Consider the following 9,812-nt stretch of genomic DNA (forward strand, 5'->3'; position numbering starts at 1 on the left):
CTAGCATCGGCGCTGGTGACTGGCGGGAGGCTCAAAATCGGCTTGTAATGACGCTGCTTCATAGTCCGCGTTTGGGAATGGGAATGCGAGGGGAAGGAACGACTGATAACGATGACAAGGTGGTGCGCATAAACAAGTTCATCACTCTGTGATAACTCTAAAGCAGCGCGTCGAGATCGCTGGCTTGTACAAAGGCAACAGCCGCTCTGCTGCTGCGCTGTTGGTGTCGAGCCGATGAGCGCTGCCCTTTCAGCTTAACCGCTTCTTACAGCATTGGTCAGCACCTACCTATTCGTCCGCACTAAAACCAAAGTGTGTGTCGTTTGCGGTGACACCGCAAGGTTACGCAAGCTACAGGAATGCCCAAGTAGGTCAGGAAGACGTTACACTAGCAGACATTATATGCTCAACTTGAGCGAGTAAGAGATGCTCGTCGAACGTGTCATAATATTTTACGAACATGTTTATTTAACCTGTCAAACTCGATGAAGAAGTGTCGAAATCCGGGCCAGTTGGTTCATGTTACTTGAAGAAAAGCCAGCAAATTCACGGGACATGAGAAAGAAGCAAACGCTTGTTGTGTGCGTTTGCTTCTTTTTAATGTCCCGTGAGTTTGCTGGCTTTTCTTCAAGTAACTGTCAAACTCGTCAGGTTCGTCTTTCCCGTGAAAGCCAGCATTTTCGAAGGAATTCTGCACAGTAATAAAAATTCGCCAGATCCCACGCCTCGTGGGAATCGGTGTCATGCGAAGCAGTCAGCCAGTAGTTGGTGGTGGTGGTGGTGAAACTTTATTGAGCCAGTAGTTCTATGCTGCGTTTCTTGGCTTTGAGCCAAGCGTTACTAGGTGGATCGACGGGTTTTTGTAAATGGAGGAGTTGTGTGCACATCGTAAGCTTACCAGGCATGCTGACTACACGAAGTTTAATATGGTGTGACGTAGTATCAGCTAGCACTCACGTTAGAGCACAGACGTCTGTGTTATCGCAACGAAGTGCACGCTACGGTGCAATGATGTGAATATGACACATAACTTTCGTTAGCGCATTCGTCCGGGGTCGAGCAACGCTTGAATATAGCTTGCTGAATCATTTGAATACAAATGTAATGTTTATTAGACTGCTAAAAAAGCGGAGCCAACACTGGAACCACAATTGATGTTAACGCGACATGGCGCCTGTGTCATGTATGTAGTGTTTATTGCTTTTTTATAAATTTAGATAGCCAGCACTACAACCACAGTCGACGTTGCACGGACATTACGCCTGCATAGGGTCTTTTTCGAAAGCAGTTTCTAGACCTGGCGTGGCTCTGTGGTAGAATACCCGACTCCCACGCAAAATGATTGGGTTCGATTCTTGCTGGGATCCTAATTTTTATTCTTTGCATTCGTTGCGTCAGCGCTGCCGGTGTCGGTTTTTCTTAACGCTCTCGCATTTAAATTATCAATGTCTGTTCTCGCCGTTCCTGGGTAGATATAAACTGTCGATCACCTGTGGCGCATAACCGTATACCACGGCCCGTGGTGTACGGGTATGTTCCTCACGTGTCTGGAGGAAAGGGTTTCGACGACGTACGCGACATGATTTTCATGTTATTCATGTCATGACCAGACAGTCATATTCTTCAAACCCTCTTACTCTCCTATGCCAAGTTTGGTCTACACTAAGTTAAGGAGGTGATCACGAGAGCACCAGACAAAGAAGGCTAGACAGATAGATAGATAGATATAGATTGATAGAAACGCTCAAAGTGCGTTGGATTCGCTAAAAAATGCTTCGCATTTAATAATATCTGGGGTTTTACGTGCCAAAACCACGATATGATTATATGAGGCACATCTTGGTAGAGGGCTCCGGAAATTTCGATCATCTGATGTTCTTTAACGTGCACTGACGTCGCACAGTACACGGGCCTCTAGCATTTCGCCTCTATATATCCAGGGCCGTAACTAAAGGGGGGGGGGGGGGAGGCTAAGGGGGTTCTGACACCCCCCGAAATTTTTTCACGCTCAACTTTTCGGGTGAAACTAAAATACTTGCACGCCTTTACAGCGACCACCAGTTGCCAAAGTGAGCCGTCCTGCACACACAGCCCCCCGAAAGAAATTCCTGGGTACAACCCTGTCTCTATCGTAATGCGACCGCCGCGGCCGGGATCGAACCCGAAACCTTCGGGTCAGCAGCAGAGCACTGTAGCCACTTTTCAACCGAGGCGGACGAATTCTGTGCAGTACAGAGGAAAGCAAGCAAATACGAAAATTCCAGGAAGCGAGACCTATTAAACCATTGCCGTGGTGGTCGGTGCATAGCAATGGAGCCAGTCGCCAGCCAGTCGATAGAGATAATACCGGGATTAGAAATTAAGTACCAGAAAATTTGTCAGGTATATTCTAATAAGCAAAAAAAAAATGAAAAGAAAAGAATTCCACACAATTACAAGTGCTGAAGGTAAAAGATATTTTTCTTCCAGTCTGTTATATTATCGCGAAGGAAAATTCAATCGATTTATATTCGTACAAGTATAACCACGAGCTACAACAAAGGAATTGATCACATCGAAATAAGGAATTACGTGCAGCAATGCGTTTGCGACCCCGGCAGAAACAAATGCAGAGCTCCCGAGTGGCGGGTCATCGAGTTACTGCGGCCAATCGGCCTAACGTCACGCAACAACTACATGCACACATTAGCAAATTTAGCAAGTGTTATGCCATAAGCCGCCGTAACGTGGCACGTCGCCAGCCAGTCGTTTATTCGTCCACAACTAAACGTCAGCGCAGCATTTGATGACGCAACGCTCATCCTCTCTCGCCGTCGAAGCTTGTTCACGCTCGACGTCAGTTGCCCACCAACATAGTTCTGACATCGGTCAGCACTTCAAAATCATTTTGGGAGCAGTCCCTGGTCAGGTCTGCCAGGTGAGCGTCGTACAGTAGCCAGGACATGTTGGCGCGCAGATTGGCGCTACTTTTCAACGCGTCCACCTGCGCAGGCGATTGCCAAAGCCAAGAGATGGCGTTATCAGTGTGCGGTACCTACTGGTGTTCTGTTAATAATACAGGGCTAACGTAAATGATTCATTCATTTTGAGGAGGCTATATTTTCAAAAGTATTGCACGTATACACATGAAAGGTAAGTGAAAAGAACCACGAACTCGTTAAGCTTGCATTGTGCATTCCAGGTGGCACGCCGCTACCACAATCCTTAGTCGAGCTCAAAGAATGCATCAGTGCTGAAGTGCAGACATTCGACAAGACTATGCTACAAAATGTATGAACTCGATTATCGTCTGGACGATAATAGAGCTCATTCCATCTAGTATATAATGAACGCTTTAGAGGGCGCATAAACTTGACGAGTTTTTGGTTCCTTTCCTATATCATTTCAGATGCATACGTGTAGTGCTTTTGAAAATATAGCATTATCGAAACGAAATACTAATAACTGTTGGGGTTTTACGCCCCGAAACCACGGTATGATTATGAGGGACAGCGTAATGTAGTGGAGGGCTCCGCAATTTTCGACCATCTGGGGTTCTTTAACGTGCACCTAAATCTAAGTGCACGGGCCTCTAGCATTTCGCCTCCATCGAAATGCGGCCGCCGCGGCCGGGGTTCGACCCCGCGACCTTTGGGTCAGCAGTCGAGCTCCGTACCCACTAGACCACCGTGGTGGGTGACGGGTGTTCTGAGATACGCAAAAGTGACACGTAACCTGTTCGTTTTTTAACCGTCGTATGTGACATCTATCGCACATAGTGCGAACTTTAGGCGCTAGACAGGCGGAAACAAGGTAGGCAAAGAAAAAAATTAAGAAATAACCTAAGCTTGCGCATGTTGGTATTCCGTATCAGCATCTAGCGCACAACACAAAACAGAGACCGAGACAAGAACTTTGTCCGTCGACTTAAAGATATGTGAGTGGCTTACTACTCAATCCTATAGGTAAAACACGCATAAAACCAAACAAGTACAATAATCCGAGCACTAGCCTTTGTCTTAATAGTATCTTGGTCGTCCCAGAAGTAGATAACTTCCGGTCTGTCGGGGATGTAGCCGACGTTGAAGTTCTTCTGCAACGTCTTGAAGGGAGGGTTGTCCACCATTTTGCATGGCTGTCGTGAGAGAAATGGCAAAAAAGTCGCCGTTTTTCAGGCTGCGTTCGTCGTTTCAGATGTCGTGGCACAAAAATTGAGCTGCAGTCATCAGAGCTTTGATCAAGCCATGACCGGACATAATGCCTATATCGACCCACATGAAGAAGTTTACTGGATTGCTTATTTCGCGGTAAAAGCTTAATTACCCGCTGTGGTCGCTAAACGGCTATGGCAGGGGTCTCAAACACGTGGCCCGCGGACCTCTCGTTAGCGGCCCGGCCCGCACATGACTGTGTTCATACCAAGGAGGTTAAAATAAAATTTGCTGGAGTGGAGGAGGCGCCCCTCAGCTGAAGCCGCGTGCCGCCATCTTGCCATAGGCAGAAAGCGCGCCTTCCGCAACGCATGCTGCAGCGGCCGCATAGATGTTCTAGCTGTTCTCTGGCGTGGTGGCGTCCGGACGTTGTTGGATACATTGTGCGTTGCGTACGGCTGTATAAATCGAGCGAAAAGGTACTCTGGGATGAAGTTTCAGTTGTAAGCAGAACATTTCGAGCTCGATGAAAACTTCTCTATATGCCGGAACATATGCTGACAGCCCGCAATCTGTCTCTAATTTAACATCTGACGGTCATTCTTTTTTCCTAACCGGTTTCGTAAGCACTCAAATGTTCGAAGCACGTCAAGGCAGGCTGTTTGACGGGAAGTCTGGAAGCCAAAAGACGGCGATCGCATATGTTAGAGGCACTTTTCGCCAAATTGTTTCGACCGGACTAGGCTGCGACCTGGGAGTTCTTCGACTAGCTGTGCTTGACGCATTTGTAAAACATTTGCAAAACCCAGTGATACACATTCTTGTGCTTGTTGATACCACTGGTGCGGAGCGCGAATAGGAAAATAACGCACCGCTTGCTATTCATTGAAATTATATAAATAGGCGAGATTTCGTTATCGGTTGCCCTGTTCGTGCTATAAAAGGGTAGCTCGCAACTACGAGGTTAAGTAACGTCATTTGGGCAATATACAAGGACCTGTTTTTTCTTACATTCGTGCATTTTTTCGTTATATTTGTATTTGCTTTATGCAGTGCAGCGAGTAAAACCAGCAGGTCTGAACTGTGCAGTGCTCTTTCCAGCTGCAAATAAAGCGACCTAACCGATCGCCCAGGGGTACTCCGGCCGTTAGATGCGTTCAAATTGAAAAAAGTTGTTGAAGATGTGACAGTTGCATCACCTATACGGCAGCTTTACGAAGAAATGCTTCATCTTTTCCAAGAAGAGATAAAACAGCTCAAGATGAAAATTCTGCAGCAGAAAAATTACACGCTAACCAAAAACAGCGAGGCTCGATCCTCAAGCGATAATAATTAAAGGAGCTCAAGGATCAAAAGCTCATGTCTGAGTAGGGCAGGGCGGTGTTCACTGCAGCCTTCCCCCATACATACAGCAACCCCTAGGGCACGAAAAGGGCACGTATTCCATCAGCTTACGAGTATGTACGCACGAAGTTTAATCGCGCACTGTCAGCAGAGCGCTCTATACGAGAACGGTGTACAGAATTCCATAAAAGGAAATGCTGGCTTCACAGATGAGTCACTGTCTCGAAAAAGCTAGCCTAATGCCGCACAAAAACTCTACTGTACTTTGATTGTTGATGACAAATGAGAAAACATGCTGAGATTGTGGGCGACTAAACGGTTAGATATGGGGACTTTGGGACTGGAATACATGATGACAGACTATGCTCGTTGACTTAAACTTATGACTTATGCCACTTGGGCGTTTTTAATTGATTCATTAACAGGAAAGAGAGAGAGCGGCCGCGAGCCTACGAAATAGTATCGAAAAAGCTGTATCTATTGAAATAGTGTCGACTGCAAGCTGAATGCCCTTGAAGCACGTCCATGCAAAGCCAGAACTATTCTTTTTGGAAATTTTGCGCTTGTCTTGAGAAAAGAGATGGCTTTCAAGCCTTGACGAATATATATCCTTCTCGATCAGCATATCGAGTGTGGTGCTTTGGACCCACATTTATATTCCGCTCAAAGAAAGTGGCCGAACTCCATATATGCATGAGACTCCGTCACATGACGAACGAAATAAACAGGAAAATGAATGCCGAGAAGTGAGGTCTGCTCTTACGAGGATAATTATTAAAAAAAAAAAAGCAACAGTGATACAGGCCCTTCGGTGTGCATGCTTGCAAGGAAAACGCCAAAAGAAACAGAATAAAACTGACCGCATTCTTACCTGCGATTTCGCTTCTTATTCTTGACAACTTCTCCCTTAATGTTCGCCATTAAAACCATTAAAAACCACGGCAGAAAGACGCGGTCAGCGCGGCGGGCGCGCTTTGGCTCCCGTTTCTTGCCTATGGCAAGATGGCCGCCGCGCGCGCGGCGCGGCTTCACTGCGGCCCATTGGTAAGTATAGGCGGCCTCCACTCCAGCAAGTTTTATTTAAACCTCCTTGGTTCATACTATATATATATATATATATATATATATATATATATATATATATATATATATATATATATATATATATATATATATATATATGTGAGCTACGCGGCCACCATGTATTAAAACATGCGTAAGCGTGGAACAAAAACTATATTTCAGAATCAGCGTCCAGATTTCAATCATTCTGGATATCAGTATCGATATGTTTCTCGAAGCCTGTCGTCAAATCCACATACGAAACGACCCATATATGAGATATGGGAAAGGACTTCTTTGAAATGGCAACTTCAGCTGACATTTTGTTCAACTCATGATGGTTAGCGCAAACGAAACACGGACGAAAAGAAGAAAAAACGACGACACAAGCGCTTGTGTCGTCGTTTCTTTTTTTTTTTTTTTTCGTCCGTGTTTCGTTTGCACTAACCATCATGAGCATTTTCCAACTCGCCCAATTCGCTACCTTCCTACATTTTGTTCAACCCCTGCCCCCCTATTCCCGTCAGATCTTCTTCACTGTTTCGGTCATTGCGGGAGACTAAATTTCGTGGTCGCGGCCTGCTAGCTGAGGCAAGCTTGAGACCACTGAGCTGCGGTATAACGCTGGGCGGCCGGTTGACGCGGATTCGTTTCCCGGCCACGGCCAGCGTTGCCGCTGTTAGGTACCAAGGAGGTTAGACAAATTCTGGAGTGGAAGCTCTCACAACGTTTTCCGGCAAAAGTGTAGCCAGCATTTGCCTCCTTTAACCTCGAAAATGTGTTTGAGTGGTGTCCGTGTAGGGGTCAAGTGGTTTTGCTCGGTAAATGTAAATCCAAGATTATTTATAAAATAAGAAATTGTTGTCCCCGATGAAAGTAACGTATCGAGATGAGTATTGATGGCTTGATCTTCAATACCATTTGCCAAGACACTGAGGCTTCTTAATGAAACCAGTACAGACACACGTCGAGCAATAAGTGTTCGAAAAAATTTGCCACATTAGGAAAACGCTCGCTTTTCTTCGCTGAACGCTAACGTTCCCTGCAACGATGGTGGCAGCGGCCGTCATCATTTGGGGGCACGGCTTCATTCTTGAGGCGTAATTTCCACTGCAGCAATTATTTTGTACTACACTGGCCGAGCCAGAGAGGTTTCGCGTGCACGTACAAGAGCCGTGCTGCGCATGCGCGAGGAGCAGTGACGTCACACGGCGCACAGCTGGCGCACCAGAGCCGCCGCCGTCGCGCGCGCCTCGCGATTTGTGCATTCCAGAGGAGTGACGTCATAGCCGTGGCAGACATACTGGCGCCGGCGTTGGGCCGGGCTTGACTCGCTACGCAACCAGCAGGAAAGAAGGAGGGAGAGAGGAAAGAGCGCAGCGCCGGCGTTGCCCGGTCCCAACGCTAGAGGTGTGCACGGGCTCCGGGTAGCCCGAAAGCCCGAGCCCGACCCGGCCCGCGGGCCGGGCTCGGGCGGGCCGACGTATTTTCACCTCGGGCCCGGGCCGGGCTCGGGCTACTTGGAGTTTTATCGGGTCGGGCTCGGGCCCGGCGCAAAGCCCGACTCAAGCTTGAAATATAGAGAATGAGCGGGAATTGTTTTTCAGCACGCATGCAGCGCCTTTTCCGCGACCGCCCTTTACCGCTTTTCCTTTCCATTCGCTACTTTAAACAAAAGGGGAGCAGGTAAAGCAGGCAACACTGTCTGTGTTGCACTCCGACAAACAGAGAAGTAACACCACCTGAGCTAATGAAGGCGCCACGCGACTGTTCGCGTTAAATTTAAGGCCAAATCCCATATGAGTGAAAATGCGCGCGACAGCGACCCGACGTAGATCGCCTTCGGGCAAGCTGACGCTTGCATGGGCATACCCCATACACGTGACGGCTTTGGCGAGCGAACTTTATTGTTGCTGGCATGAGGCCGTCTACTTGTAATTTGTAATCTGTGTAATACAGACTGTTCGTCGTGTGTCGTTTGATCATATTCGATATGCTCAATGAAATGCCAAATTACCGGAAAACGATTTTTTGTTTTTTCAGCGAACCTTCAAAAAGCCGGGCCGGGCCGGGCCGGGCCCGGGATTGTGTTTTCGTACGTCGGGCCGGGCCGGGCGGGCTCGCAGCCCTATGCCGTCGGGCTCGGGCGGGCCTTCGACAAAGTCAGCGGGCCCGGGCCAGGCTCGGGCTCGGAAATACGGCCCGTGCACAGCTCTACCCAACGCCGGCGCTGCGCCGGGCTTTGGGACCAGGCACGAGACGCTGCCGTCTCTATGACCTCAACGCCGGCGCTGCGGCGGGCGTTGGGGCCATAGAGACGGCAGCGTATTACTACACTGACCACCGAGCCATCTTTGTGGCAATAGAGAAATGGCGTTGAGCAAAAAATAAATGTACATGCGTCACATAATGCGTACACCGTGTGTGTGTCATTGAAGCAGCAGTAAGCATGATAATCAAGCTATTCCTAGACAACCAGGAGAGCTAAGAATAATCAACTGAACCTTAGCTCACGCTACATATATCCTGGCATAGCCGAGCAAAGTCACTACAATTTTTTAAACCTTATTGGTGGCTGGTTTGCACCCCTCTGCTATTACAGAGACGCGCCCGTGGAGCTTTTTTTTTTCATCTTTTCATTGGCACGGCTATACGCGGTTACAACCTATAAGAAAAGATGTCAGCTCCGCCCCACGACGAGCCTGCCGTTCACCTGTGAAAGATAGCCGTGCTAGCAGGTGTCCGCTCGCACCGTTAGTACTTTTTCTCGGCTAATCTAAAGACTACGCCTGATAAGAGTTAACGGCTCTTCGTTACAACCTAAAATATCACGTTTGGCTGAGCAGCGACGTCAGAATTTCTGAGGAAATTCTCCAGGACGTTCAAGTTTCTGACTTAAAACCAGCGACACAAACGTGTCGGTATGGGAAAGTCGACTATCTGAAACTCTCGAGAAGTGCCTGACGTCACGAAAATGAGCAAGCGCTATTGGACGGAGCACCTACGCAAATTCTTTGGGGAGGGACAGCGACGGCTGTGAGCGGAGTTGATATCTTTGTCTTAGGTTGTAACCGAGTATAGCGTTAACGCCGTAAAAACAGCTTGCCAGAACGAGGATGGAAGCTCACCACTACGTCCAAGCTGGTGACGTAATAGCTCTTGCAAATGGCATAGACCACGCTGAAGCCCAAGGACTTTCCGTCGTTATTGGCCAGTTCGTAGACCATCGTGCCCAGCTCGAAGGAAAGGCCCAGCTTAGCGTCGTCGTTGCCGTAC

The sequence above is a fragment of the Rhipicephalus sanguineus genome, chromosome 10 (assembly GCF_013339695.2).
Source record: "Rhipicephalus sanguineus isolate Rsan-2018 chromosome 10, BIME_Rsan_1.4, whole genome shotgun sequence".
In the NCBI taxonomy this organism is placed as follows: Eukaryota; Metazoa; Arthropoda; class Arachnida; order Ixodida; family Ixodidae; genus Rhipicephalus; species Rhipicephalus sanguineus.